This window comes from Gobio gobio (assembly GCF_949357685.1).
Source record: "Gobio gobio genome assembly, chromosome: 11".
Lineage (NCBI taxonomy): Eukaryota > Metazoa > Chordata > Actinopteri > Cypriniformes > Gobionidae > Gobio > Gobio gobio.
In genome coordinates, this window is record NC_137104.1 from 42,306,078 (window position 1) to 42,327,584 (window position 21,507).

The window sequence follows — 21,507 nt, forward strand, 5'->3', positions numbered from 1 at the left end:
AGAGCATTTGGTCAATGCGCAAAGAGAAGACCCGACACTAACTAGTTGTGTTAAAGCTGCAGATCTTGGGGAAATGCATAATTCGGGAGTGACTTATTTCTGGGATGACGGACTGCTGAGACGCAGATGGAGACCGGATGTTGATGATGCGAATTGTCAGGAGGTACAGCAGATAGTCTTGCCTTTGAGTTATCGCACACCTGTGTTGAAACTTGCTCACGAACACATAATGTCTGGTCATTTAGGAGTGACAAACATATTATCGAGTTTCCAGATACTTCTACTGGCCTGGTATTAAGTCTACTGTGTCTGCCTTTTGCAATGCTTATAACACTTGTCAACTTGCAGGAAAACCAAACCAGAGAATTCCTGCTGCTCCGCTTAACCCCATTCCTGTCATGAGCGAGCCATTTGAGAGACTGGTCATTGACTGTGTCGGCCCACTGCCTAAGACCAAGGCAGGACACCAGTATTTAGTGACTATCATGTGTGCTGCAACGCGCTTCCCTGAAGCTATTCCTTTACGCAACCTGAAAGCCAAAGTAGTTGTGAAGGAGCTGATTAAATTCGGTTCTACTTTTGGCTTACCAAAGATAATTCAGACGGACCGTGGCACAAACTTTACGTCAAATGTTTGAACAGATTCTCAAAGGGCTTGGTATAAATCACCAGTTATCCAGTGCTTACCACCCAGAGTCACAGGGTGTGATTGAGAGGTTTCACCAGACTCTGAAAACAATGCTGCGCAGTTACTGTGTTGAGACAGGAAAAGATTGGGATGAGGGACTTCCCTTTCTTTTGTTCGCTGTGAGAGAGACCGTGCAGGAATCTCTAGGGTTCAGTCCGGCTGAGCTTGTTTTCGGTCATGTGGTGCGAGGACCATTAAAGTTGTTAAGCGACCGGCTATTGGATGAACATTCAACCCCTATGACTGTCCCTGACTATGTGCACTCTCTCCGTCAAAAACTGCACCGCGCTCGTCAAGTGGCAGCACAACACCTTGTAACTAGGGCTGTCACGATTATGAAATTTGGCTGACGATTAATTGTCCAATAAATAATTGCGATTATGACGATTAATTGTCTGTTTTAGGGCTTTGGCGATTTATTGCCTGTTTTAGGGCTTTGTCGATTAATTGTCATACAAATTGTTGTGATTATTTAATTGAATCCCTTGTAAGTTGTCACTTGCAATAACACATTAATACACTTAAAGCCTTTAAATGTTAAAGTAATTTAATCAATGAAAAATATGTATCTTTCAGAAATGTGTACATTTAAAGAAACAATGTAAATGTATATGAAAGTATAAATAATAGAAACAATCACCATAAAGTTACCATAACACAAAAAGGACTGTCAATATCTCATTCCAAACTAAAGTAAAATATAAATATATTTTACAAATTTGAAAATTCTGTAAATAACAGAAACAATGAATCACAAATATAAACTATGATCATAACAGAACAGGCCATAAAAATCTAATTCTGAAATAAAAACAATCATGCTCCTTAATGGCTTGGTAGATTACGGGAAAGAAACACTAGCATGTTGACTTTTTCTGGCTTAAGACAGCATCTAACTGGGGTGACAATGTTGCCAGCTGTACTGAACATTCTTTCAGAAGCAGTACTTGTTGCACATATGCACATGTAGGCTACTTTCTCGCCAACTTGGAAATTAAAGGAAACCTATGTATGACACGCCAATTCGCTATGCCATTTTGGAGTGCTATCAAGACGCATAATCGCTTTTTAACGTGTTTATCAACGCCGTTTCATTCTATCCCCCTACACTGCCCCTACACTGCCCCTACCCATCACACACACACACTGCCCCTAAACCTACCCATCACAAGAAACATTCTGCATTTTTACATTTTCAAAAAAAAAAACATAATTTAGTATGTTTATAAATCCATTTACATACACGCGGAATCACACGGTGTAGACATACACGCGGAGATGATGGTTAGTTTCGGCGTACACATACACGCGGAATCACACGGCGTAGACATACACGCGGAGATGATGGTTCGTTTCGGCGTACACATACACGCGGAATCACACGGCGTAGACATACACGCGGAGATGATGGTTCGTTTCGGCGTACACATACACGCGGAATCACACGGCGTAGACATACACGCGGAGATGATGGTTCGTTTCGCCGTACACACAGGGGCGTAGCCATCTTTTCAGAAGTGAGGGGGACAGAAATGTCAGGTGTAATACCAATTTTTTTCTGACCTTTTCTCTAATTGACAGATTTAATTGATCTCATCTCTTGCTTTTAATTCAGTAAGATATCAAATACACTGCTGAACAATAACCACTAATATCTATAATGTTTTCCCTATATGTTATGCCAATTTTATGATTGGTTTATGTACTACAAACATTTGTGCATTAAGTCCCCATTTTATGCTTTGTAAAAAAAAATATCACTGAATAAGGCAGAACATATACAGTACCATATCAAAAGTTTGGAAACATTACAATTGTTAAATGTTTTTGAAAGAAGTCTTCTGCTCACCAAGGCTGCATTTATTTAATAAAAAATGCAGTAAAAAAGTAATACAGTGAAATATTATCCCAATGTAAAGCAGCTGTTATCTATGTGAATATATAGTAAAAAAGGAAAAACATTTTTTAAAAATTATTCCTGTGATCAAAGCTGAATTTATCATCATTACTCCAGTCTTCAGTGTCACATGATCTTTCAGAAATCATTCTAATATGTTCATTTGATGCTCAAGAAACATTTATGATTATTATCAATGTTGAAAACAGTTGTGCTGCTTCATTTTTGTGGAAATCATGAAACTATACAAACATTTGTGGTAAGATAAAAAAAAGAGAGAAATTAATACTTTCATTCATCAAACATGCATTCAATTGATCAAGTGGCATTTATAATATAACAAAAGATTTATACATGCTTTATTCAATTCAAATAAATGCTGTTCATTTAACTTTCTATTCATTAAAAAATACTGAAAAATAAAATACATCATGGTTTCCACAGCTGTTTTCAACAATGATTTTAATCATAAATGTTTCCTTTTCATCAAATTATCATATTAGAATGATTTCAGGATCATGTGATACTGAAGACTGGAGTAATGATGCTGAAAATTCAACTTTGATCACAGGAATAAATTACACTTTACTATATCATTACAAATTAAAACATCTGTGAATATATATGTGAATATATTTTGCAATATTAATGTTTTAACTGTATTTTTTATTAAATAAATGCAGCCTTGGCAAGCAGAAGATACTAAACATTAAAAAGGCTGTCAGTTAGCACTGCATTATTCATATTCTTTATTGTCAATAAATACCTTGAGATGGCTGGAAAAACACAAACCATATATTGTCGCAATCGTGTTTGTTGTCACGTTTCATCAGTCATAGCGATTATTTTTATGCAGCTGCTGCTACAGCGCTGAATGCCTTTGGAACGTGACAGGGTTTTACTTCTACGAATAAGTTTTGTTTTTTTCTTTGAGAGCGCGCCCTATGGCTTCTAGTATGAATTGGAGTGTTGCACTAGATTGTTAGCACTCCATAGTGTTCAGATCGCCTCATTTTTGGATACGAATAAAATGACAGGTCATGTATAGATTATTTTGTGTCTTTGAATTTAAATCTAGATTTATTTACGTTGGCTTCTACGTAAACGAACTTGCTTCTGTAACAGACGTAGGCCAGTAAGAGCGGTGCGACTAGACGTCGGTTCGAATCCCACACGGAGCGGGTCGACTAGGACCGGTGCGACCCGGTAAAAGTGCGGGGGACGAATGTACGTTTTATTAAAAGTGCGGGGGACATGTCCCCCCCGTCCCCCGCGTAATCTACGCCCATGCGTACACATACACGCGGAATCACACGGCGTAGACATACACGCGGAGATGATGGTTCGTTTCGGCGTACACATACACGCGGAATCACACGGCGTAGACATACACGCGGAGATGATGGTTCATTTCGGCGTACACATACACGCGGAATCACACGGCGTAGACATACACGCGGAGATGATGGTTCGTTTCGGCGTACACATACACGCGGAATCACACGGCGTAGACATACACGCGGAGATGATGGTTCGTTTCGGCGTACACATACACGCGGAATCACACGGCGTAGACATACACGCGGAGATGATGGTTCGTTTCGGCGTACACATACACGCGGAATCACACGGCGTAGACATACACGCGGAGATGATGGTTCGTTTCGGCGTACACATACACGCGGAATCACACGGCGTAGACATACACGCGGAGATGATGGTTCGTTTCGGCGTACACATACACGCGGAATCACACGGCGTAGACATACACGCGGAGATGATGGTTCGTTTCGGCGTACACATACACGCGGAATCACACGGCGTAGACATACACGCGGAGATGATGGTTCGTTTCGGCGTACACATACACGCGGAATCACACGGCGTAGACATACACGCGGAGATGATGGTTCGTTTCGGCGTACACATACACGCGGAATCACACGGCGTAGACATACACGCGGCGATGATGGTTCGTTTCGGCGTACACATACACGCGGAATCACACGGCGTAGACATACACGCGGAGATGATGGTTCGTTTCGGCGTACACATACACGCGGAATCACACGGCGTAGACATACACGCGGAGATGATGGTTCGTTTCGGCGTACACATACACGCGGAATCACACGGCGTAGACATTTACATTTACATTTACATTTATGCATTTGGCAGACGCTTTTATCCAAAGCTACTTACATTGCATTCAAGGAACACATTTCACATTTTTCTCAATTCTTGCTTTCCCTGGGAATCGAACCCATGACCTTGGCGTTGCTAGCGCCAAGCTCTACTGTTTGAGCTATAGGAAAGACATACACGCAGAGATGATGGTTCGTTTCGGCGTACACATACACGCGGAATCACACGGCGTAGACATACACGCGGATAGCTCAATGCGTACAGATAACACGCCATTTGGCTTTAGAAAGTGGCGTGTATGTTTAAGCAAAGTCATGATGTCATGTTGATTGGCGTTGTCGTTTTCGGCTTTGAAACTAAATCCATCTTTGTTGAATAACTGGGCTGCTCTAACTCAGGATGGAGAAATCAACAGGACAATATAATTTGAACCTAATGCTCAGTGTAATGAATTCAGAGGGAGACCGGTAGAAGTAGAGTGCTGCAGGTACGTCGTTCATGAACGAATGATTCTTTAATATGACTCGGGACTACCGAGTTGTCTCAGAGAGTGATCCGTTCATTTTGTTGGCCGCGCGTGTGCGCAAAATCCCATAGGTTCTGTACATGAAACAGAAAATATTAGTTCATCCCTCGAGTCTCGAGTTCGGGTTTGAGTGTTTCGTTCTTCCTGTCAGTCCTATAGTAGACTATGCTGTCAGAACCGGAAAGAGAAATGATTCGTTCATCTTTCGAGGTTCGGGTTCCGCCGGGTCCGAGTCTTTCGTTCTTCCTGTTATGCTGAAATGACTCAATTTTTTTTTTTTCATTTTGCTGAACGATATTCAAAGATCCGAGTCTGTAAAATGATCCGAACTTCCCGCTACTAACTACAGGGCCCCCTTGTGTCTTCTAATAGTGGGCAATAATAATGATCACCTGTAATGACCGCGATTAGACCAATTAATCGCGATCAAACGATTATTTTATAATCGTGACAGGTCTACTTGTAACAACTCAAGACAAGATGAAAGCACGTTATGACAAGAAGTCTGTTAAAAGATCTTTCCAGCCTGGCGATTCTGTTCTTGCTTTATTACCTACTCCTGGTTCTGTGTTTCAGGCGAAGTTTACCGGTCCCTATGTGGTCAAAAGGAAAGTGAGTGACACAAACTACGTCATTGATACACCTGATCGTAGGCGCAAAAACCGTGTGTGCCACATCAACATGTTGAAGAGGTATGTGATTACCCAAAGTGAAACCAGATGTGACAAATTTACTGACGAACAAAAGTGTGAGACAGCAAGTGTGCTGACTCCCACTGTCGCTATGGTTGCCAGCTATATAATGGAAGAAGATGGATTGCGTAATAGGGAAGTACAAGTTTCCTCTACACGTTTACCGAATTCTGCCATTCTAAGCAACTTAAAGACTCACCTTGCTTATCTTAGTGAAAGTCAAGTTAATGAACTGACTGTGTTGCATGAGTTTCCCAGTCTGTTTTCAGATATGCCTGGAAAGACTACACTATGTGCCCATGACATTGATGTTGGAGGTGCATCTCCGATTAAACAGCATCCTTACCGAGTTAATCCCCAAAAGCGTGACATAATGAAGGCTGAAGTAGAGTATATGCTGCAGCATGGATTTGCTGTGCCAAGTCAGAGTCCCTGGAGTTCGCCCTGCTTACTGGTACCAAAACCTGATTCCAGCTTTCGCTTCTGCACTGACTTGACTAAAGTCAATCACATAACTAAAGCTGATTCCTTCCCGCTTCCTAGGATGGAAGATTGTGTGGATAGGGTGGGTAACGCTAAGTTTGTAACGAAGCTAGATCTCCTGAAAGGATATTGGCAAGTGCCTCTGACTCCGCGTGTGTCAGAGATCTCCGCTTTTGTCACTTCAGATAACTTCCTACAATATACGGTGTTCGCTTTCGGGATGCGGAACGCTCCCGCCACGTTCCAACGTTTGATGTGTAGTGTGCTATCAGATACGGAGAACTGTGAAGTGTATTTAGATGATGTGGTGATCCATTCTTTAACCTGGGCAGATCATCTATCCAGCCTAAAGAGGGTTCTTCAGCGTTTGGCTGATGCCTCGTTAACCTTGAACCTGGCGAAGTGTGAGTTCGCAAAGGGGAAAGTTACCTATCTGGGCAAGCAAGTGGGACAGGGGATGATTAAGCCAGTTGAAGCCAAAATCACCGCAATCCTTGAGTATCCTACTCCCACTAACAAACGTGAGTTGCGAAGATTCCTTGGAATGTGTGGATACTATCGTGCTTTCTGTCCCAATTTCTCCTCTGTGGTATCGTCGCTATCTGACTTGTTAAGCACTACAAAAAGTTTTGTCTGGACACCCAGTTGTGGGCATGCATTCAATGCAGCGAAAGATTTACTTTGTAGTACTCCTATACTTAAAGCTCCTCAATATGATGCCCCATTTCAATTGCAAACTGATGCTTCAGCTACAGGAGCTGGTGCAGTCCTCCTGCAGGAAGATCAATTCGGTGTAGAGCATCCAGTCTCATACTTCTCTAAAAAGTTCTCAAGGTGTCAGCAGAACTATAGTGTTATCGAGAAGGAGGCATTGGCACTGTTGATGGCACTACAGCACTTTGAAGTGTACTTGGGTGGTAGTATGGTTCCTATAGTTGCGTACACAGATCACAATCCACTAGTTTTCCTTGAGCGCATGTCCAATTCAAATCAGCGTCTTATGCGATGGGCTCTTGCTATTAATGAATTTCATCTTGACATTCGTTATAAAAGAGGCTCAGACAATATTGTGGCTGATGCGTTGTCCAGGTCGTAAGAAAATGTTGACAGCTGGGACATGTGTACGATAGTCATTTTTATTAGTGGCGGTAAATTGACTGTTTATTATAAACCACTTTCGTTGTTTATAATCTTAATGGTGGGGGTGTTACGTTCCGTGACGTAATTGAACAGTGTGATTGTGTTTTCTCCCCTCCCTCTTGTTCTCTCTCACTATCTCTCTCTCTCTTCATGCAGCAATCCAAACGACCCGCAGCTGATCTTAATTAGTGGGAGCGTGGTGGATCTAAAAGAGCAGTGAGACTAGGCTCGGGAGGAGTCCCTTTTCCACTAACCCAGACGCTGTGTGGCTTTAGTTGTGATTGAGCAAATTGTGTATTGTTTATTGTGAATTTGTGGTGCATTCACATTCAGTACGTTTACATGGACAACAATACTCCGATATTAATCTGATTAAGACCATACTCTGATTAAGAAACTACCATGTAAACAGCGATTTCTAATTACCTTAATCCGGTTAAAGCCATACTCGAATTAAACAAAAATCGAATTAAGACATGTGGAGTATGCCTGTTTTAGTCGCATTATCTAAGTGCATTGTAGACATGTACACACCTTAATCTAACTATTAACGTCGTGAAGGAGTTTCCGCCGCGTTTTGTGACAGGTCACACACACACACACACACACACACACACACCAGGCAAGTGCAGAGGGGAGGGCTTTGGGGGCTCGTATCAAAAGTAGCCTATATAAAGTGCCCCTCTAAACAATCATCAATAATATTGTGACAAATAAAACAGAATTTGAATTATAATTAATATAACCGCACGTACAAAACAATGCGCTTAAATTCCCGTTTATCTTTTACGTATCTTTCAGTCTGAAATGTCGTTGCCATGACGTTGCTATGGTGCGTGACTGCGTGTCTTGCTCATAGACCGTAAAAACTCTGCTCACTCGGACACGGCCTCCTCTATATATTTTTTTTCTTTGTGTTGCAATAATGCTCATTTTAAAAGTAAAATACGATCATTTTGTATCTGTAATCCCAGATTCATAATTGTCTGCTTACAACAGCGGTCGGGAACCTCTAGGCTTGCGAGCCATATGCCATTCAGTGAACGCTTGTGGCTCGATGGCAGAAAAAAAACAATCCAAACAATCACGATTTTGAAACCTTTTCATCACATTTTCATCATTTATCAAAACTATTATTCGAAATGTAGGCTGTCAAGAAGGAGGCAAGATGGGTCTCCTAAAAAAACCTGAAAGACAATATTTAATATTACACAAAATAAAACTATATATATATATATATCATAATATCATAAAAAAAGTATAAAAATCACTCGTTTTTATAAAGTCACACTGTCCAACAGCAACACCCGCAGGTAAAGTTACAGTGGGTTGCCTGAGCCCATTGATTTGAACAGACTTACGAAAGTCGCGCTATGATTGGACCCCGGACAGCGTAGTGTGGCATGGGGACGTAATGACGTACCATTAATCAAACTATGTTCTGTAACATGTAAAACGGGAACATGAACGTAATATTCTAAAAGCAACTCATGTAAACACCTTAATCAGATTATTGCCTTATTCAGAGTAAGGTCAATAATTAGATTACTGCTGTCCATGTAAACGTAGTCATTGACTCAGCCACTTGGACTCGGTGTGAGTCCTTTAACCGTGTAGGGAGGTGGGCGCCAATTTATTTGGGTTTACCCACTCCTAAGTTTTCTCCTGTTTATGTTTTTCAGTTATGGAGAGAGGTAAGAGTTATTGTCTTTCTGTTTAACTTTCTTTGTTAGGGAATTTAGTTCACTTAATACCCTTTAGTAAGAGACTGTTTTGTTTGTTATTTTGGCCTTGCCCTCTCCTGACGATTTGGTTATTTGAATCTGCTTTGTTTTCTGTTACTTATGTTAATCCTGAATTTATGTTAACCCCTTTAATAAAACACTGGTTAACTAGATTCCTGTTCTGATCTTTTTCTTGTGATCTAGTGTAATAAGAGTGAAAAGAGCTGGGATAGTGGACGAGGAGATTCCTCAACGTTTATTTGTTCATTTACGTAATTATAATTTTCATTTCATGTCAAAATTCCGTCCGGGTCATAGATGTATACATAGATACCTCATTAGTGCCTGCGTGGATCGCTCGAATGAGGTATCTATATCTATGACCCGGCCGTAATTTTGACCTCACCAACGGGAAGTGATGGCAGTCTGGAGAGCTAAAGCGTTCGTCTGATATGAGGTGAAATTAATTGCATAAATACCGTTGGGTTTCTCTCAGAAACCGATCGTTTCGTGTCTTAAGACATCAATGTGTCGTCACGAGCCGCGGGGTTTAATTTGAAGTTGTCTGTCCATGTTTTTTTTACTCTAATAGAATTAGACTCCATTGACAAGCATTATATGAGTGACACACAGCAACGGTTGGAGTTAAAAATCTTCATTTGTGTTCTACTGAAGAAACGAAGACACCTACATCTTGGATGCCTTAGGGGTAAGCAGAAAAACATCAAATTTTTGTTTTTGGGTGAACTATCCCTTTAAATACTTTAGTGTAATTTGTATTTTGCAGGTGTGGAAAAAATAAAATCTAGTTTGTAACAAAATATTTTGAGGGAGTGTATTTAGAGTATTTCAAATACTTAAATACTTAAGAAAAATCACCATATGCTTATCAACATCGTAAATGATTTTGCCATATTTTCGGTCTGATGTTGGCAATGGCAATGTCCAGGTTAGATGCACGAAAATCATGTGACACCCTTAACAGCTCTGGACCGGGCTCCCTCCAAGAAGTGAACGAGTTTTGAACACAGGAGAAGAAGTGGCGCTGCTCCTCTTAACCCTCTGGGGGTCTTCATTTATGGGTCACACTCAGGGCTTTCGGGTCAAAAATGACCCGGAGGGCGGGATTAAGATAAAAAAAGATTTGAGTAAAATCAATGAAATATATTTTTGTTCAATAATATTTTTTCTTTTCTTTTTTGGTGTTTTGAGATAATTTTATGATTAATAATTAATATTTATGCAATAATTATGACCCATTTTTTTCCCATTGAATATAATAAAAAATGTATACATGTAAGCTGTATTTCATTTTAGAGTCAAGCCTAGGCCTCATGAAAGCAATTTTTTAAATGAGATCGGTGCAATCCGGTGGACACATTGAGCATTTTTATCACGCAATAGCACATTTTTACCACTATAGTGGATCTTGCATTGTATAAAAAAAATTAAAAAATCGTAGCTTCATCGGAATGGTCCGAAACTTGGTGACTTTATTGGTACTTGGTATATGAACACCCAAAAAAAATTGGGGACAGGATTTGAAAAGTCTAAGTGGTCGTTAAAAAAGTCACATTCAGGACCTTCGGGTCAAAAATGACCCCCATAGGAAATTAATGGAAAATTCGTTTTTTTTCTGCATACAATCTACAAATCAGCCAGGATGCAGAAAAAAAGGACTCCACAGTGAAGGAGTGAATCTCTAAAACATCAAGAGTGCAAAACAGACAAAAAAACTCACACACACACAAATTAACGCGTGCCATTCCAAAAGCTTATTGTGTTTTTGTGTGTGTGTGTGTGTGTGTGTTTTTTGTCTGTTTTGCACTCTTGATGTTTTAGATATTCACCCCTTCAGTGTTGAGTCCTTTTTTTCTGCGTCCTGGCTGATTTGTAGATTGTATGCACAAAAAAACTCTGTATTTTCATATTTCCTATATGGGGGTCATTTTTGACCCGAAAACCCTGAGTGTGACTATTTATTTTTGACCACTTAGACTTTTCAAATCCTGTCACCAATTTTTTTTGTGTGTTCATATACCAAGTACCAATAAAGTCACCAAGTTTCGGACCATTCCGATGAAGCTACCATTTTTAACATAAAAAAAAAAAAAAAAAATTGGTGTCAGAAATGACCGAAGACCCCCAGAGGGTTAAAAATGGCATTAAGGTAAAGTGTTTTGTGAAAAATATACAGTCTACACACATATTGCGCACTGAACGGCATTATAGAGAAAATTGTGCCTTATGAGATCAATGCACTGTGTTGTCATTCATAAAAGGACATCATATCTATTATGAAACAGCGCAAAATATTTAGTGAAATGCCCATGCTTTTTTATTTTGCTACTTTGCCATTTTGAATTTACACATTTCTCATATTTGTGTTATTGACTGATTTTTGTATTTTCAAAATACTAATTACTTGTATTTTATTTAATACATTTTTCACATCAGTATTTTGTATTTTATTTTGTTACATTTCATGAGCCAGTATTTGTAGTTTGTAACAGAATAGTTTTTGATGTATTTGTGCCCACCTCTGGTACCAGATACCACAGCACACCTTCAGGGGTGTAGTGGAGTCCATGCCATGACGGGTCAGGGCTGACAGCAAAAGTTATCCAACACAATATTAGAAAAATGGTCATAATGTTATACCTTTGTTTTGTTTTTTTAAATCTGTCATAATTTAGTCACCCTGATTTTTCCAAAACAATGCAACTTTCTTTCTTTAGTAGAACACAAAAGGTGATGTTAGGAAGAATGACAGCCTCAGTCCCAATTCACATTCATTGTATAGACAAAATAACGCAATGAAATGGGAATGGTGACTAAGGCTGTCAGTTCCACACATTCTGCCTAACATCTCCTTTTGTGTTACACATAAAAAAAGAACGGCATACAAGTTTTGAGGGTGAGAAAATAATGACAGAATTTTTCTTCTTATTCTTATTGTACAAGCAACCTGCCATTAGTATCCAAATCCTGTTCTGGCATCAGTTTAAAATTAGTTCTAGATATAGACAGATGATGACGATGATGAATTTGGATCAATGGACATTTGGATGAACAAAAAGTTGGAAAAGACCAAAGACTGCATTTGTGTGGATGTTCCAATGCATGTCATTCTAAGCTTCAGGCGAGAGGAAAATATTTAGAAATATAGGGCTAAATAAAGGAATTATATAGGGGTACATTTGACCTGCTGGCGGTTTCAGGTATAAATTGCGGTTTTATAAATCTGGTTTTATCTAACTGATTTTTAACAACGGATCAATCATTGACTGGGAGACTTGGATGTTTTATTGAAAATCTGTTATGTATATTTGAAAAACAGCCATGGGTACATTTTAAGGACCTTAACCTCAACCTGTAGGCTACCATCTAGAGTTTCATGACAGAACGTTTTATTTGCTTTTGGGTAACTATTCCGATATACTTCAAGATTGACCCAAATCTTTCTAACAATACAAGAATAGATTCTTTAACCTAAATAACAAATGGGGGTGTCATGCTCCAAACTATATTATTATTACTTTTATTGTCCACAGGCTCTGGTCTCATTTATTGTAGTGGTATGCTTTAGAAAGGCTCGACAATGCACTGAAGTTTGCTACCATGTAGATAGAGATTTTAAACTGTTTTATTTCAGGAAGCACAAAATAGTACTTTGGCTATGAGAAACCTTTTGAAGTGAAAAGGCAAAGACAGTTAAAAAGCATTTATTCTGTATTCCTTGAAGGCATTTATTTACAGGGGTCATATATACAGATTGGTCACAAAGCACTATATAATAATAATAATACATTTTATTTGTAACGCACTTTACATTAAACAAAATCTCAAAGTGCTACAGATTTAAAACAAAAAAAAATAAAATAAATAAGAATAAATAAAACTGAAAAATAAAGTAACAAATTAATCAAAAGCTCTGCTAAAAAGGTGGGTTTTAAGACCACATTTAAAAACATCAACAGTCTGTGGGATCCGCAAGTGGTCAGGGAGAACATTCCACAGACGGGGGGCTGCTGAGCAGAAGGCCCGATCTCCCATAGTACAGAGTTTGGTCGTGGGGGTTTTAAGAAGACATGTTGAAACAGACCGGAGGTTACGTGTGGATGTTTGTGTGGTGAGGAGTTCCTTGAGATAGGTGGGTGCGTCACCTTGGATGCACTGATGAGTGAGGAGGGAGATCTTATACTCAATCCTGAACGAGACAGGAAGCCAGTGGAGTGATTTGAGAATGGGGGTGATATGGTCGTATTTGCGCACCCTCATCAGGATCCTAGCAGCGCTGTTCTGAATACACTGCAGATTTTTGCCAGGGATCCCGATAAGGAGCGCATTGCAGTAGTCCAGCCTGGAGGAGACAAAGGCGTGGACAAGCTTCTCCGCATCTGCCAGTGTTAGTAAGGGACGAAGTTTGGCAATGTTTCTGAGGTGGAAAAAGGAGGTCTTACACAGATGTTTGATGTGAGCTTCAAAAGTAAGTTGGGATTCCATTCTGACCCCCAGGTTGGTGAATGATGTAGAAAGTGGAATGTCCTGATCAGAGAAAGCAATGCTGGTGATAACGGATTTCCGGACCTGAAGTGGAGTGCCGACTAGAATTGCTAGTCTTGGAGCTGTTTAGCTGCAGAAAGTTTTCCTTCATCCACGCCTTTATCTCATCAAGGCAAGTGATCAAAGTGGATGGAGTGAGGTCAGCAGAGGGGGAAGAATTTGTCCTAAGGTAAAGTTGAGTGTCATCAGCATAGCAGTGAAAAGAAATCCCATGCCGGCTGATGACACGGCCAAGGGGGAGCATGTAGAGGATGAACAGGATGGGGCCGAGCACTGAGCCTTGAGGGACACCGCAGGTGACGCTGTGAAACAGGGATGTAGCTTCTCCCAACACAACATATTCAGTTCTCCCAGTGAGATACGATGAGAACCAGTTGTGGACAGAGTCAGAGAGCCCGAAGGTGGAATGTAAGCGGTGAGGGAGGATGTTATGATCAACCGTATCGAAAGCTGCAGATAAGTCCAGGAGGATGAAAAGGGATGGGGAACCAGCATCTGCCGCCATCAAAAGGTCGTTTGTGACCCTGACCAAAGCTGTTTCTGTGCTGTGCCCCGTGCGGAAACCAGACTGAAATGTCTTATACAGATTGTTTTGTTTTAAATGGACCTGAAGCTGTGCAGCAACAACTTTGTCCAGCACCTTAGAGAGGAATGTAAGGTTGGAGATGGGTCTGTAGTTGTCAGTAATATCTGGGTCTAAAGTGGGTTTTTTAAGAAGTGGTCTGATGATAGCAGTTTTGAGTGATGAAGGAACATGGCCAGCCTGGTTATAAGGGGACTTAAGACATAGAGGTTAGATTTTACCAAGGCTGTGGGAAAAGGATCCAGTGCACAGGTGGATGGTTTCATCTTTCTGATGATGTCCTCAACCTCGCGCTGTGTGATGATGGAGAAGCAGCAGAGATGTTGGAAAGTCCCAGGCTGTGGATCGACAGTCGGGACAGGCAGAGCGGAGGTGCTAAGAAAGGTGAAAGGGGATGTTGTCGACTTTGTTCTTAAAAAAGGTCATGAACTTATTGCACCTTTCTTCTGTGGCTTCTGAAAAAGAGTGAGTTTGTGGTTTGAGGATGTGGTTTATAGTGGAGAAAAGTTTCTTGGAGTTTCCAGGGTTATTATTAATGATGCAAGAGTAGAACTGCGACTGAGCATCTCTCAATGACCTTGCGTACGCCTTCTGATGTTTTCTATAAGCTAGCCTATGAATAGTGAGTGCTGAAAGCTTGAGACGCCTCTCTAGTACACGCCCAACCGTCTTCATCTTCCGGAGTTCGTCTGTGGACCAGGGGGCTGAACGCGAGAAGGTGACCATTCTAGTTCTGACAGGGGCGTGAAGATCCAGAATGCTGCTCAGAGATTGGTTGTAGAAGTCAACCGAGTCCGTGACTGAGGAGAGATCAGCAGAGGAGAGTTGCTGGAGGTCTACAGCTAGAGTGTCTTGGTTAATCTTTTTCAGGTTTCTGAAGCAAATTTGATGAGTATCATTGGTATGGGAAGAGGGGCGTGGCAGCTCCATTGAGATGGCCTGGTGGTCAGACACACCCAGATCATACACCAAGAGGTTTCTAATATGAGGAGAGTTGGAAATGACCAAGTCCAGAGTGTGCCCCCTAGAATGAGTGGGGACATCCACATGCTGTTGGAAATTGAGGCAGTCCAATAATTGCAAAAACTCATCTGTCAGGTGGCAGGAGGGGGTATCAACATGAATATTAAAATCTCCTAATATTAAAATGTTGGCAGAAGTAGAGCAGAGAGTTGTAAGAAAGTCATGCATCTCAGTGATAAAAACAGAATTTGTTTTGGGAGGCCGATAAATAAGGAGTATTGTCAAAGAAAAAGCAAACAGCCGATATTTAGAAGAGATAGCAATAGGTGAGTAAATGTCCTTCAGATTAGAAGCAAGCTGTAACAATCCATAAAAAAAAGGTTTTAGATGTATTTAGACATAACAACAGGCGTCCTCTGCTGTCATGAGTAAATCCATTCGAACTACCAATTGCCAACGACCAACTGTAAACAGTCGAGTCATCTGAGACGATAAGATCCAAGCAACAGTCCCAATATTAGCGCTGACTGATTTTACTAGTTACTGTCAAAAAAATACAAATAAAATCTAAAACATTACAATTTAAACCAAAGTCGGGTGGAAAAGCGGCGAACAGACAACGCCAGTGTCCTCTCCCCCTCGTTGCTAGGCAACTGATCACATACATAAAGATGACTTGTCTTGACTTCTAAAAACAGAGTAAATGTGTCTGTGATGACTTGATGACTTCTTTCCAGTCTTCAGTCATGTTCTTGCTCAGACGTGGACCGGCTCTGAGATCTCTGATGTGGTGTCTTGAGTTCCCTGTCAGGTTGGGGTTGGACTTCAGGCTTCGGGTCAAGTCTCGAGCTCAAGCCCTCCACCAAGGTCAGCAAGTATGTTATTTCCTATCCAATACAAAGATCAAATGAACAAGTTTAATCATGAATGTTTTTTTAGAGGTGATTTACAACAGAATTGAATCACAGGTTCTGTTATTTTATCTGTTTATTACTACAGTGATGCCACTTTGAAACAATCTGTATCGGATAAAGCGCTATATAAATGAGGGTAACGTGACTTGGCTATAGCAAGAACATTACAATGAACACAAATTTGAAATCCTCACTACAAATAATCCAGAAATGAAGACAAATTATAATAATCCTACTCTGTCTGTTACACTTCCTCACACCTGAAATCACTGATCGAGTGAATCTCCTGATCTTCTCCTATCTACAGTAGAGCAGTCATTTGTAATCCATTTATGTTGTAACATCTGCTCTAACGTCGGACGTTTAGTTGGATCCCGGGCTAGGCACTGCCCAATCAGATCAGTGCATCCTGTACAAATTTGAATAAGAAGAAAGCTGGTTAGTCATGACCATCTAAAACATGATTAATAAAATGTCAAATGTTCCTCATCTTTAAAGTTTGTGAAGTATATAGTTTTTGTAACCCTAGCGAAATTACAAAATTAAACAAAACCTTGCCCCTTTCTTGCATCGCGTCCTCCCCAACTTAAACATCACAAACGCAGCTCTAACTGGTTCTTGTGAAGGCATGTTTCAGGTCCAACATATCAGGAATACTTTTAGCTGTGTTGCATTTGCCTTTATGAAAATGTGTCTTTCTGAACGGGTGCATGATGATGATGATGTAGGGAATTGAAGCATGCTTTGTGGCGCGTATAGCATCACAATGCTCTGTTCACTTTTGACGCCTTCATGACCCTTTTAATCTTTGAAGGTATAAATGGAGCGAATTTTGGCTTTCACTTCTCTAACTAAAGCTGAATTTATTTTCCCGTGGCTCCGCCTGCTACAGTAGCCACGCCCCAAACTCTCGCTATATGTACATGCTTCACCTTAAATGTTTCTGTACAGAGCCTTATCGATATTTTTCACTCACCTATGGATAAGTTGGCGTTCTGAAATCTAACTTTGGCATTTATGATTTCTCTTCTATTGCGAAAAGGACGACATCCGTTCACCATCTCGTACAACAGCACTCCTAGAGCCCAGACGTTTGCTGGTACGGCGTGGAATCTAGGTTCTGTGAAGACTTCAGGTGGGCAGTGATCCTGTAATCCTGTGAGCAAGACATTTGCACATTGTTGAACTTTTCTTTTAAAGCATCAGAATAATTAGTAAGTCACTACATTCAGGTTTCCACACTCCCAAAATGCTCACCAAGGTATACGTCGCTCTCGTAGCCATCACTACTGAATAGCTGACCGCACCCAAAGTCTATCAGCTTGAGCTCGAGGGTGTTTTTCTTCAACAGGAAATTCTGTGCATGAATGTCACTGTGGAACACACCATGCTCGATGCAGTGTTGTACCGCCAGCACAGCCTGTCGCATGAAGACCTGTGCTACTGTTTCACACAGTTCAGGATGACGAGTGATGACGTCCTGCAAGCTCTCGCAGGGTTCGGGGTACTCCAAAATTAGGGTGAATTTCCGAGGGTGTTCAAACCACTCGTACAGTTGTATGACGTGGGGGCTAATGGGTTCCCGCCTCATCATCAGCAGCAGCGCCACTTCTGTAACGAGAGGTTCGGGATGCCCAGGCTAGAGAAAAGTAGTAGACAGAAGGTTAGCAGGGAAAAAAATACGGAAGAAAACACATAAACATTTATAAATGTAATTTTCTTTGATCTTTTTAGATACGTTCAAACGAGACTTTTTTCAGCTCAAAGTTATTTGGTGGCTCATTTGTCATATCACATTTACACCTTATAAAGGTGTATTAACTACAGTCATCTGCACTTAAACAACTAAATACATATTCAGGTTTTGGCCAACTTACAATAGCAAGATAAAGAAAATTGTCAAGTTTGCTCATCCGCTTGATGGCAACCTGCAAAAAAAAACAAATACAGTGTTATTAACAGTAACAGTGTGCAAGGTCAGGTGCTTGAATAGAGTATTAAACCATCTGTGAATTGTTTTACATATGTTTTGATGCATGCATAAGCAAAATGCTTGTACAATTTGGTAAGATTTACCTTTTTGCCATCAAATTTGCGTGTTCCCTCGTACACACTGCCAAATGTTCCGGATCCAATCATCTCTCTCACATTATAGAGAGACTTAAAGGACTCTGAAAAACAAACAGACAAATATGAGCTTGCTAGATCCACTGTTTTATTTTTTTTTTAAATATCAGTGCTGGTTGTGTCGAGAAAATAAGAATAATATTCTCTGAAAACAAGCCTCAAGATATTTTAGAGGAAAACAAGATGACAATACAGTTTAGAAATGTTGGAGAAATAATGACTAGCGATTTACCGTTATTTGGCTCGACGCCGGAGTGCTCTGGCACAGGTGAGGACGACTTAGGATCAGGTTCTGGCTCCAGATCTGGTGGAGGGACAAAAGGCTCCACAACATTCACGGCACTGAGGCAACAGCAGCAGAAAGGACTCTTCACGGCCTTCCAGAGCCTCCTGAGGAAAGAACGAATCCTTTGCCTCTTCCTGCATTCAGTAGGCGTTTCTGAAATTAAGAAAATCAATTGAAAATACTATTAGAAACATCTCTGATGTCAAATTGAGGAATGATTTAATGACAAAACTTATTTTACTGTTAAATTCTTATCTGTAATGTCACAAATCCAAAGTAATGGAAATATTTCCAAGCTATCTGCCTTTGACAATTCAAGAGCAATAAGTTGTGAAAAATAATTCTATCAGGGATTGTTTGCTGTCTGAGAAGCGGCTTTCTGTGCGTGTGTTTCGGGTGTGTGTCAGACAGTGCAAGTACCATTGAGTTCATGGCTGATTGAGAACATTGCTAAGGTTCCCATTAAGTTTAGAAAATGTTCCGTGAACATATAAAAAAAAAAAAAATGTCCAATGTTTTTCTTGGTTAAAAGAACATTTCTGTTTTATAATTTATGGCGACGTTACTTTTGAACGTTCTTTGAAAATGTTAGACGAACGTCTAATTAAAATATCTCTTTAAAAAAATAATCTGAAAGAAAATTTCAGCTAAATTTTGCTGAGCAACAGTAAATGTGACTGGACATTAACAAGCAATCTTGCGTATTAAATAGTAAAATCTCATTCTGTACACTTTACACTGGCCAGCCTTATATCAATCTCACCTGTTGAGCTGATGTTCACAGGAGAAGCCTCCATGGCACCCTGAGCAGTTCGGCCACTTGAGGTCTCTGTTGGCTCGACAGGAACTTGACCTGGCAGTGGAGGGCAGAACCACCCTTCGAGGCTGTCGGACCTGGACAAATAGCAGTCGCTGCAACTGTCCTGTTCGTATCGGCTCTCCCAGCTTTCACTACTGCTAGGGCTTAACAAATGCCTCTCTAGGTTGTTCAACTGCCTCTCTAGATTGTTTAACTGCCCCTCTAGATCGTCCTCAGGGAGGGCCAAAGATGATGAGGGCATGATCCCTGGTGAAGAATCTGTGGAAGAGATTTTTTTTAATAATATCAGTGGTCACATCAAATTGCTACTTTTTTCAACGTTCTATTTTCAAGGATAAATAATTTATTAACTTCTTTAATAAAAGCCTATTCTGACCTCTGTGAGAGCATCTAGATGAAGTGGACGGGCGTCCATCTTCTGGGCTCTGCCGGCTGCCGCTCTGCCACTTCCACTTCCTCTTCCTGTCAGCCTGACCTGTGGACACAGAAACAGACATCTCACAAGACAGGGGGGTTAAATATCCAGGAATCTTCTGTGTCTCTGCTGGGTCCTGCAGCGGCTCCTCCTGGTCCCGGCCACCAGAAGCGGGTCTCCAAACCTCCTGACCAGCCTTCTGAGAGAAAGTAGCTCCACTGGATCTGGAGCGGCCCGAAGCTGGAATATTGCAGACATCACATAGTTAGGATATTCGTACTAGGGATGCCACAAGTCTCAATATAATATTGAACCGTTCGGTACAGCATTCACGGTTCAATACGCGCTTGTGAATTGCGTTTTTTTTTCCGGAGTTGCACTGAATCGGCCTATAAAACCCCGCTCTAGAATCTTTATTGGGAAGCAGCAGCATAGCATATAATGCCGTAAGATCTCTGGTCAAACAAATGATTGTCTGAAAGCGGTGTCAAATAAATATCTGATATATCATTGGTTAAAAACGTAAACACGCCTCCACGATGTGCTGTGTCATATCATAACGTTAAATAGGATGTCAGACGCTCAGGCCTCATTTAATCCGGAATGGACAAAAGAGCACAAATTTATATCAAAAAGCACACTGTGTCATTGTGAAGTGGACGTTAGCAGTCAAGGGAAAGCCGCCATTGACCGCCATGCCAGCATGGAAAAACATAAAAGTTACAGACGAGCCGCTGGTAGGATACGTCTTCCCGTAGGTCATTTTTTCGAGAAGCAACATCACTTCAGGATGACAATCTCCGCTGCAGAGCTTTGTAAAGTCTATCATAATCATGCAGTCAAGCATCACCAGTCATACAGAAATACATAACCGAATAATCTGGCACAGTGCCAGAAAACATTACTGGACTTCTGTAAATAACAGAAATGCATAATCAAACAAATAATGAATGTGAAAAATAAATAAATAAATACACATTTCAGATAACAAAGAGCTGCTGCAGAGGGCAAACTTCTTTGTTAAGAACGGAAATATGTATTTATTTATTTTTTGCATCCATTATTTGTTTATTTATGTATTTATGTTATTCCCAGAAGTCCAGAAATGTTATGTTTTCTGGCACTGTACACTTTGCAAAACAGGTTCCTCTCAGTGGTCAGTTTTTGAAACAGACATCACAATGTCTTGAATAAATACAAATACTGTGAACAAACACTTTTTTGCCTCTTCTGTTACAGGTCAACATCGAGATATACCTATCGTAGATCAAATTGTCTGGCAATGAATAGAGTAGGCTATTGCAGAATCACTGTATCATGATACCATCGATATGATGGACAAAATTGTATTGTAGTTGTGAGTAGGCTACACCAGAGTCCTATATGCAATTATTCTTGCCTCACTAAATTCCGCAAAGCGTTATGGAAATGGCCACCCTAATCCAATACTGAACAACGCGACATACATTCACATCACACCTTAGTGGTAGAGTTATACTCACGGAAGACGGAACACTATAGTTATTCACAATCAAGAA